We start from the raw sequence: 9,427 nt of genomic DNA, 5'->3' as shown, positions 1-9,427 counted from the left end.
AACAAACAGCTAACGAAAAACGCCCAGTCCGGAACACCTTACAGTCTCCTCATCAGCAAGCAGTGTTTGAGTTTATAGAAAGTGACGCTCATGCTTGCGTTGGATGTCATCTTTGTTTGCTACTTTATTTCGGTAGGTGTGTCATGGTATCCCATGGTGGAATGTGTTTCTTAGGTCTTTGTGGGTTTCGTACAAATACTTTTCCGGCCTGCCCTGGAACTCTGCGTTACTGATTGAAAAGTGCCTGGCCGGGCGGTAGTGGCGCACGCCTTTAATCCCAGCACTCGGGAGGCAGAGCCAGGCGGATATCTGTGAGTCCCGTGACAGCCAGTGCTACATACACAGTGAGACCCTGTCTCAATACATAAAAACAAGACAAAGGAAAAGAAATGTGCCACCGCATTGAAAAACAGCAAACCCCAAAACTCCTTTTCTGAAAGAACTCGCTTCCTGTTCCTGCAACAAGGCAGCTTGGGTATCGGGTGTCTCAACTATGACACCCGGACCTGGGCTCCTCAGTTCCCCCTTCACCTTCACTGGCACCTTGTGCCACCGTGCTCTAGGTTTGGGGGATCTTTTTAGTTATTTAGTGGGGAAGAGAGAGGGGAGTGGAGACGTGTTTGGGGATTTTCTCTCGCAAAGGCACCGCCGTCTCCCACAGTCCACCAGGCTGCAATCACCCACAAGTATCTGCCAGGGAAGCCAGGAAATGCGGCCGGCTTGTGTCCCCCGGAGAAGGGCAGCTGTCTGGCGGGGAATGCCGCGCAGCTCTGCGTCATCGTCATCGCGGGGCGAGACTAGGTGGCCGCCCTCACAGAAGAGGACGAGATGAGACGGAAGGGTCCAGGCAGCAGAAGCATGGGGGTTCAGGGTTTTTTTTCTCTTGGCTTTCCAAATGGTGACTGCTCCTATACATGTAATGCAACCTTTTTGAACCTCCATTAATAACCGTAATAAATTTCTTAGTTGACTGTTGGTGTTCCAGCCAGATGATTAGATCACGGATACCTAATGAAAAACACCCCCTCCTGGGACTGGGGAGGTGGCTCCGTGGGTAAGGAGCTTGCCATGCAAATGTGAGGCTGTGAGTCTCCAGCAGTCCACATAAAGGCAGGCAGGTAGCACTCACCAGTAATTCCACTGTTTCTACAGTGAGATGAGAGGTGGAGACCGGAGAATCGCCAGAAGCTTGAAGGCCAGCTAGCCTGGCTTATGCAGCAGTGGGCAAGAGACCTCTCAAAAAAGGTGGAAGGTGAAGACTAGTGACATCTGAGGTTGTCCTCTGACCTCCCCATGTGACTTCTGTCCTAACTCACACGTACATTTTATGCACACGCAGTGAAGTTTCTTCTTCTTCCTGTGTGCATGAGTGAACAGAGGCAGAGGTTGGGCTTGGCCATCTTGCTCAGGCTAGCCTTGAACTTGGAGACTTGTTGCTTCGATATCCAAGCAGGTGGATTACAGGTGTGTGGCACCGTACCTTTCCCAACTTCTTAGTCTATTTGTAGTGTCTATACCTCTTATCTTTGAGTTGCTTGTTAGCTACATCTTGAGCAGTCGTGGATAATAGCAGCAATAGTGGAGACCAGATAGGAGTAAAACGTAGCTGAAGTTTTATGCTTTATATAGCCCTGCTTTATAATCTTATGCTTTATTATGTCTTTATCGTTTCTCTTTTTCTTACAAACCAGAAATGACCCTGGACTTTCACTCCCCTTCCCCTCTTTTGAGGTAGGGCTTCACCGTAGGCTAGGTAGCCTAGGCTAGCCTTGAATTTTGTGATCCTCTTGTCTCAGTCCCCCAAAACTGGAGTTTCTGGCACAGACTACTATGGATTGGCTCAGATTTTCACACACACCCCCAATACGGCTCTCTCTGTGTAACCTGGCTCAGGCGCTTGTATTGTAGACTTATTCCAGGCTTTCCTCAAACTCGGAGATCCACCTGCCTCAGCCTCCAGAGTGCTGGGATTAAATGCCTGCGCCACCTGCCTGGCTCGGGTTTTCACTTTTTAATCTGCTAGTGGGATGAATTTTATTTTTTGCCCTTCTTCTTCTTCTTCTTCTTCTTCTTCTTCTTCTTCTTCTTCTTCTTCTTCTTCTTCTTCTTCTTCAAATAAGCCCTCTCCCGTTACACCACGCAACTCAGTTAATATGCCACTCAATCGTAATGCCAAAAGTTTATTGAGGGCTTTTCACACCTGTTTGAATACATTTAATTCATTTCATTTTAACCATTTTTTTTTACAATAAAGTTTTATTAGAATTAACGTATAAACACTTAGGAAATCCAGGTGTAGGAGGCTGAGGCAGGAGGATAGCTGAAAGTTTGAAGTCAGCCTCCTTTACACAGCCAATTCTAGTCCAGCCATTGTCTCCAAAAACAAAACATGAATCTGGAATCCATCTCCGCTCCATGGGTGATGGACTTTAGTCTCCTACGCTAACGGAAACCTGGACCCAACCCTACAGTCCAGGTGTCTGAGTTTTCGCAGTAGCCTGTGGCTCCTCCAGCACGGTAAATCATCCTTAACTACTACAGAGATCGCTGGGAAGTACAGGAGGCTCCTCTTATTTGATAAAAACGGAACTTACCCAGAGCGCAGAGGGGAAACGAAACTCTTCTCTATTTTTGAATTTCTCAGATATGACCACCTGATGGTTAGCAGTCCCCGCCTCCAGCTCCCACTGTACTCTTTTAAATTTTTTTTTTTTTTTAAATGGGATGCTTCTTGAATTTTCGTGTCACTTTGCACAAAGGGCCACACTCATCTTCTCTCTGTTGTTCCAGTTTCAGTAAGTGTGCTGCCCAAGCGAGCACTCCCACTACACTCTTTACAGTCCCGGTCCCCTGTCCCCCCAGTGGTAGGGAGTGAACTCAGAGCCTCCCACATGCTAAGCAAGTGTTCTGTAGCAGAGGTGTGTATACCTCAGCTCCACAACGCTCGCTGGTGGCCTCTGGGGAGGAACCCATTAGCCTACAACTTTTCTAGACAGTGTTCTTTCCGGCTATGGCGCACCCTGCTGCTATCAGAAGTTACCAGAACTCCAAAAGGCAGCTCTTCCCGGTTGTAACCCACTTTTCCTCGGAGCCGAAGAGGATGGTGTTCTGGCTGGAGCTCTCCTGGGGAAGAAAATCTTGTGATTTCTTGATGGACCCCAGGTTCCTACAATTGTGTGTGCCATACCAAAGCCTTCAGAAAGTGATTGAGTGACTAGACTTTGCCATGATCTAATCGAAACTCAGCTTTTCTTCATACATGATGTGGGACCTTGGACAGTTTTTCTTTCCATTTGTTTGTTTGTTTGTTTGTTTGTTTTGGAAATGGTCTGTTGGAGGCCCAGGCTGGCCTCAAATTCACTATATAGCTGAAGCTGGATTTGAACTCAAAAAGTTTGTTGGTTTGGTTTGGTTTGGTTTTTCAAGACAGGGTTTCTCTGTATCAGCCCTGTCTGTCCTGGAACTAACTCTGTAGACCAGGCTGGCCTCAAATTTACAGAGATCTATCTGCCTGTCTCTGCCTCCCAAGTGCTGAGATCATAGGGATGTGTCAACAAGCCTGGTGCATACAGTGCTGAGATTCAAACCCCAAGGCTTTGGGTATGCGAGGTAAACATTCTACCAGCTGAACCACATTCCACAGCCCAATTTACTTTACTCCTATTTTCTGCAAAATGAGAATATAATACAAGATGTTCAAATACCTTCCATTTGAGTCATTATGACTTCATTGTTCTTAAAGTTAGTATTGGCCAAGTGCTGAGTGATTTTTACATTTGACTTTTGCACTTTTTTTTTGTAGTGTCAGGGGTTAAACTTGGGGCCCTCAGTATGTTAGGCATGTTCTCTGTACTGAATCTCATTCCAAAACCTTTTTATTTAATTTAATTCAATTCAATTTATTTATTTATTTATATTTATTTAGGTTTTTCGAGACAGAGTTTCTCCGTGTAACAGAGTCCTGGCTGTCCTGGAGAACCTTTTTATTTTAATTAAGAAATTATTGGCCGGGCGGTGGTGGCGCACGCCTTTAATCCCAGCACTCGGGAGGCAGAGCCAGGCGGATCTCTGTGAGTTCGAGGCCAGCCTGGTCTACCAAGTGAGTTCCAGGAAAGGCGCAAAGCTACACAGAGAAACCCTGTCTTGAAAAACCAAAAAAAAAAAAAAAAAAAGAAAGAAATTATTGTATGCCAGTCAATGATGATACGTGCCTTTAATCCCAGCACTCGGGAGGCAGAGGCAGTCGGATCTGTAGGTGGAGTTTTCCTGTCCCACACCTGTTCTCAAATAAATACAGAGGCTTATATTAATTATAACTACTTGGCCAATAACTCAACCTTATTACTAACTAGCATTTACATTTTAAGTTAGCCCATATCCCTTATTTATGCTCTGCCACATGGCGATACCTTTATTAGCATGGCACGTTCATTGCCTGCTCCCTCTGCATCTGGCTGGCGACTCCAGACTCTGACCTTCTTCCTCCTGGCATTCTCCTTAACCTTCTTCTGTTCAGCTATTGGCCAGTTAGCTTCTTTATTAAGCCAATCACAGCAACATATATTCACACAGTATAAAGGAATATTCCACAGCACAGATCCCTGAGTTTGAGGCCAGGCTGATCGACAGAGCAAGTTCCAGGACAACCAGGGCTATACAGAGAAATCCTGTCTCATAAAAATAAATAAATAAATAAATAAATAAATAAATAAATAAATAAAATAAAATAAAAATAAAAAGAAATTATTGTACTATTAATAATATTATTGTGTGTGGGTGCCACAGTATAATGTGCAGGTCCAAGGACAACTTTAGGGAATCCGTTCTCTTCTTCCAACTTTATGTGGGCTCCAGGCATTGAACTCAGGTCACCAGGCCTGCGTGGCAAACACGTTTACCTACTAAGCCACCTCACAGGCCCGGCCCTTGTTTGAGGCAGAGTCTTACTTTGTAGGGTAGGTTAGCCTCAAACTCATGATCCCCCTGCCCAGCTTCCCCAAGTGCAGAAAATGCACTACTATGCTTGGTCATATTTTGTGGGGTTTGTTGTCGTTGGTGGTGGTGGGTTTTGTTTTTTTGTTTTGTGAAGGGGTCTTACAATGTAGCTCTAGGTGGCCTGGAAATCACTATGTAGAGCAGGCTGAGCCAAATTTTGTTTTTATAAAATTATTTTTTAAAACTTTTCTTAGAAAATTGGTTTGTCTTAAATATTTGATTAATTAGTTCTTCAAGCCAAATGCTAAGAGTCATGTTCTATGCAGGTTCTCTAACTTCAAGGATTAGCTCACCAGGCTTGATGGCTCACACCTTTGATCCCAGCACTTGGGAGGCATCCTAGGGAGGTCTCTGTGAGTTCAAGGCTATCTATAGTGAGACCATGTCTCAAAACAAACAAAAAAACAATAGGGAGGCAGTTAGTTATTGTGAGATGGGAGTAAAGGGTTACTTTTTTATAATACAAGGAGAGAGGTAAGTGTATGTACTGAGCAGAAGCCAATACCTCCTCTCTACCAGAAAGTTCTAGAACACAAAGTAGATATATTTATGGAGGAAAACTGAATTTAAATAATGAGGAAAGAAGTGTTTTCAGGACACCTTGAACATTTCCACCTGACTGCCTATTTCTCACACTAACCTCTTTGCCTGCTGCTGTAAGGATTGCCCTTGATTACAGCCTTAAGTGACTATAAATGCTGTTGCAGACATCAGGAATATCCTAGCTTTTTTCTGGGCATGGTGGCACAAGCCTATGGATCCCAGCACTAGGAAGTAGAAACAGGAGGATCAGGAGTTCAAGGCCAGCCCAGGCCACAGGAGACTCTGTCTCAAAAAAAAAATAGCTTAAAAAAAATGTAAGAAAAATCCTGGCTTGAAACTAAGAGATAATCACCAGGTAACAACTCTAAGTACATTTACATTTACAATTTTAACTCCTTAATCACCACCTGACAACTCCAAGTGCATTCCCATTTACAATTTTAACTCCTTGGAAACAGATGAAAGCAGCATATTATTTGTTCATTTGTAAATGTTTTTATTTACATTTATCAAATGACTTATGACCTATAGAAATAAACATTTTGGAGACTCTGACATGAATATATAGAACAAACTGGTATGGTGGTACACCCCTGTAACTCATCTCCTTTGGAGACTGAGGCAGGAGGATCACAGGTTGGGAGGCCAATCTGGGCAATTAAATATGATCCTGTGCAAAATAAGATATAACAAAATAAAAGGAACTTGGAATATTGTTCAGGGATAATGCTTGGCATTTTTGAGGCCTTGGTTCAAATACATAAATTAATTACTTAATTAAAAACTCACAACACACACACACACACATACATTCTCCCTTTACATAAATGTGTGTGTGCCTGATACTAACACAAAACATAGCAAGAATTCAAAGCAAGACTTCAGGAACTTACAACGTTTAGAATACTTAGTAACAAGAAAGGCATAAAGGCACCGGCTGCCAAGCCTGACAACCTAAATCCAGTTCCGAGGACCCATCTAGTGGAGGGAGAGAAGAGACACCTACAAGCTGTCCTCTGACCGCATACACGCTGGAATAAGGCACCAAAAAGGATTAAGATTAGATTCCTCTAAAAGAATCCCAGTGAAGGGCAAAAAGTGTGTAAGGAGAAGGGAGGCTTAGGTATGTTCATAGAGCACAGGAAAACAGTAAGCAGGGGAGAGGTATCGGAGGAAAAGACATCCAGGCATAAGGAAGGGTCTGGGGTAGACAACACAGTCTAACCCATGTGCCAGCATGCCGTCTGTTGCTGTGAGAGATGCCATGGCCAAAAGCTACTTAGCAGCTTGCTTCCCTTGAATTGCTCAGTTTACACAGCCGAGGCCCACCTGCCGGGTTGGTACTGCCCACAGTGGGATGGACCCTCTTTCATCAATTTGCAATCAAGGAAATGCTCTACAGACATGCCCATAGGTCAGTCCAATGGAGGGGTCCCTCAGCTGAGCTCCCCTCTTCCCAGATGCGTCGGGTTGACAGCTGAAGCTAACTGTGACAGCACATATAAAATTCTTGGGAAGGAGAGAAACGGGGAATTTGCGTGGAAAACAGAGGTCATACAGCAGGGCCCAGGCTCTGTAAATAAAGCAGGAAGCAGGTGCTTGTTGAGAGCAAAGGTTAGAGCTAAGAGTGGAAGAACTCTGGTCAGAGCCTTCAGGAAAGGGCAAGAGCTTGTCTAGAAAGCCTGTTGGAGGGCCTCAACAGAGGCAGTGTGGGGTGCTTTCAGAGACAAGAACAGGCTCAGTGAAGACCCCTGACTAGACAGTAGCTCTTTGGTAATATCTAGAAGTGATCACGAAGTTGAGGCATTCCATCGCTCTGCTGAACGCCCTGAGTTGATGGGCACTTGGTGGGGGCAGGTGTTACTTGGAGAAAGGGAAAAGTAGAAACAGATTTGATCAATGGGCAGATATCACGTAAATCTCTCAACTTGGGGGCATTCTGATTTCCCATTTCTGGAAACAATTTCCTAATCTATAGTCTCGATTTTAATTTCTATTTGTAACATCAGAGTCCAGTTTTCCAACAGTCTGTAAAGCATCTCTGCTTTAATGCATCATATGTTTTTAATTATTAAAAATCAATTCATTTTATTACATTTATCTACTTGTGTGTGTGTATATATGTGTGTGTATATATGTATGTATACACACACACACACACACACACACACACACACACACGGTACACACAGACATGGTACACATGTACATGGTACTCATGTGGAGATCAAGGCACTCCGTGGTTTACAAATCCTTCCACTATGTGAGCCCCAGGAGTTGAACTCGAGTGCCTTTACCCACAGAGCCATCTCACTGGTGTGCTCCCTATCTTTAAAAACAAATAATTTTATTACTATCTTTTAAGTGTTTTAGACAAAGTCTTACTCTGTAGCCTAGCCTGGCCTTGAAATTCACAAGACCCACCTGCCTCAGAGTGGCTGTAGGTGGGAGCCGCGCAGTCACAGAGTGGAGCAGTATTTCCTTTCCCTCCCATCCTACTCTCTTCCTGATTACCCCATTTCTGCTCGTGCCGTTAGCTAGTCCAGACTCCCAGGCCTGAAACCTTGGCATCCTCTCTAACTTTTCCTCTTTCTTCCTTAGCGTACCATCACCTCCATAGATGTACTAGGATAAAGTTTAATTTACAAATGAGGCACAATAACAGATAAACAATAATACTTAAGGTAATCCACCAGAATAAATGCCACGCAGTCCCTCTCCGAGTCGAGACTATTGCTATTGTATTTCAGTTGACAGCAGGTAACCGGAGCCTTCAGGGGTGAGAGCACATATGGGGGGCTGCAGTGGGGTCATTTTGTGATTGTACGTCTGCTGCCACTTTCCCCGCTAGTTCCCCCGCCTAAAGGCTCTGCCCGATGCAGCACCTACTACTCGCAGGCTCGTCTCGATAATGTCCTAAGTCTTCAGGAAGCTGTACTAGGGTCCCAGAGAAAACAAGAATGGGGACAGCTATTGCATTCAGGACAGGGCAGGGTGGGGGCGGTGTGGATTTGGTGATGGCTGACAAGGGAAGCAATAGCAAACACCAGGCTGATAACAAGCCGACTCAGAACCTTTCAGGGGAAGGCCTGGATCTCTGAGATCAAGGCAGAGAGAATGCTAAGGAGTGGACCGACGTCTTCCCTAGGCAGAGTCTATTGGATTTGCAGGTTATGGGTCAGGATCAAGAGCAGTTTCAGTAGCAAATAGGAAATACAGAGACTAGGCAAGGAAGTCACAAATAAAGAGAAGCAGGGAAGGATCATAGATCTCCTTCTGAGGATACTGGTTGAGAAGGGAAGGAAGAGGGTAAAAGGCAACACGTCTAGTCCTCCCCTCCCTTGTGACATAGACCCACACTAGTTAGAGCCTTGGGGCATAGATCCCTGGGGTGGAGAAGCTGCTATTTAGAGAAAGATGATTGATGGGAGCAAGGTCCCCAAGGGGGGCTGAGGAGATGGAATGTAATCAGGAAAATGTCTTTGTCTATTTATAATCACCCTATTACTGTATACATGCCAATTTGCATATGTGTATGATTGTACAGGCTGAAATACCCATCAACTGAAAAGCTTCCAAATCTAAGACGAGTATGGACATGACTGTGCAAGTGAAAAACGGATCCCACACCTGATTTTGTGAGATGGGTGACAGCCAAAGGCGTATAAAAAACATCAAATACGCGAAAGTGCATTGTGACACTGTGTGTCACTAGAAATTGCAATGGAAATCATCTGGATATTAAGAATACTTTCAGGCTGTAAACTGGCTGTTTTAACATTATATTGCTGCTCTAACAGACTTCCATAAACTCCATTAAGTCAGGAGTCCAAATGGGCCTCAGCAGGTTAAAAACAAGGTGTAGCAGGGCTGTGACCTTTGGACCCTT

The 9,427-nt window shown here is 44.5% G+C and overlaps 1 non-coding gene across 1 annotated transcript; it reads right to left on the bottom strand.

Annotated features, from left to right (window-relative positions):
• Positions 1-2,713: 2,713 nt before the first annotated feature.
• On the bottom strand, positions 2,714-2,820 carry LOC131924723 (U6 spliceosomal RNA). Its single transcript, XR_009383020.1, has one exon. It is a non-coding gene; the product is annotated as a U6 spliceosomal RNA (small nuclear RNA).
• Between the last annotated feature and the right edge of the window lie 6,607 nt (positions 2,821-9,427).

This window comes from Peromyscus eremicus, chromosome 14 (genome assembly GCF_949786415.1).
Source record: "Peromyscus eremicus chromosome 14, PerEre_H2_v1, whole genome shotgun sequence".
NCBI lineage: Eukaryota > Metazoa > Chordata > Mammalia > Rodentia > Cricetidae > Peromyscus > Peromyscus eremicus.
Note: the sequence above shows the minus strand (reverse complement) of the source record. Positions and strands in the feature narration are given on the sequence as shown.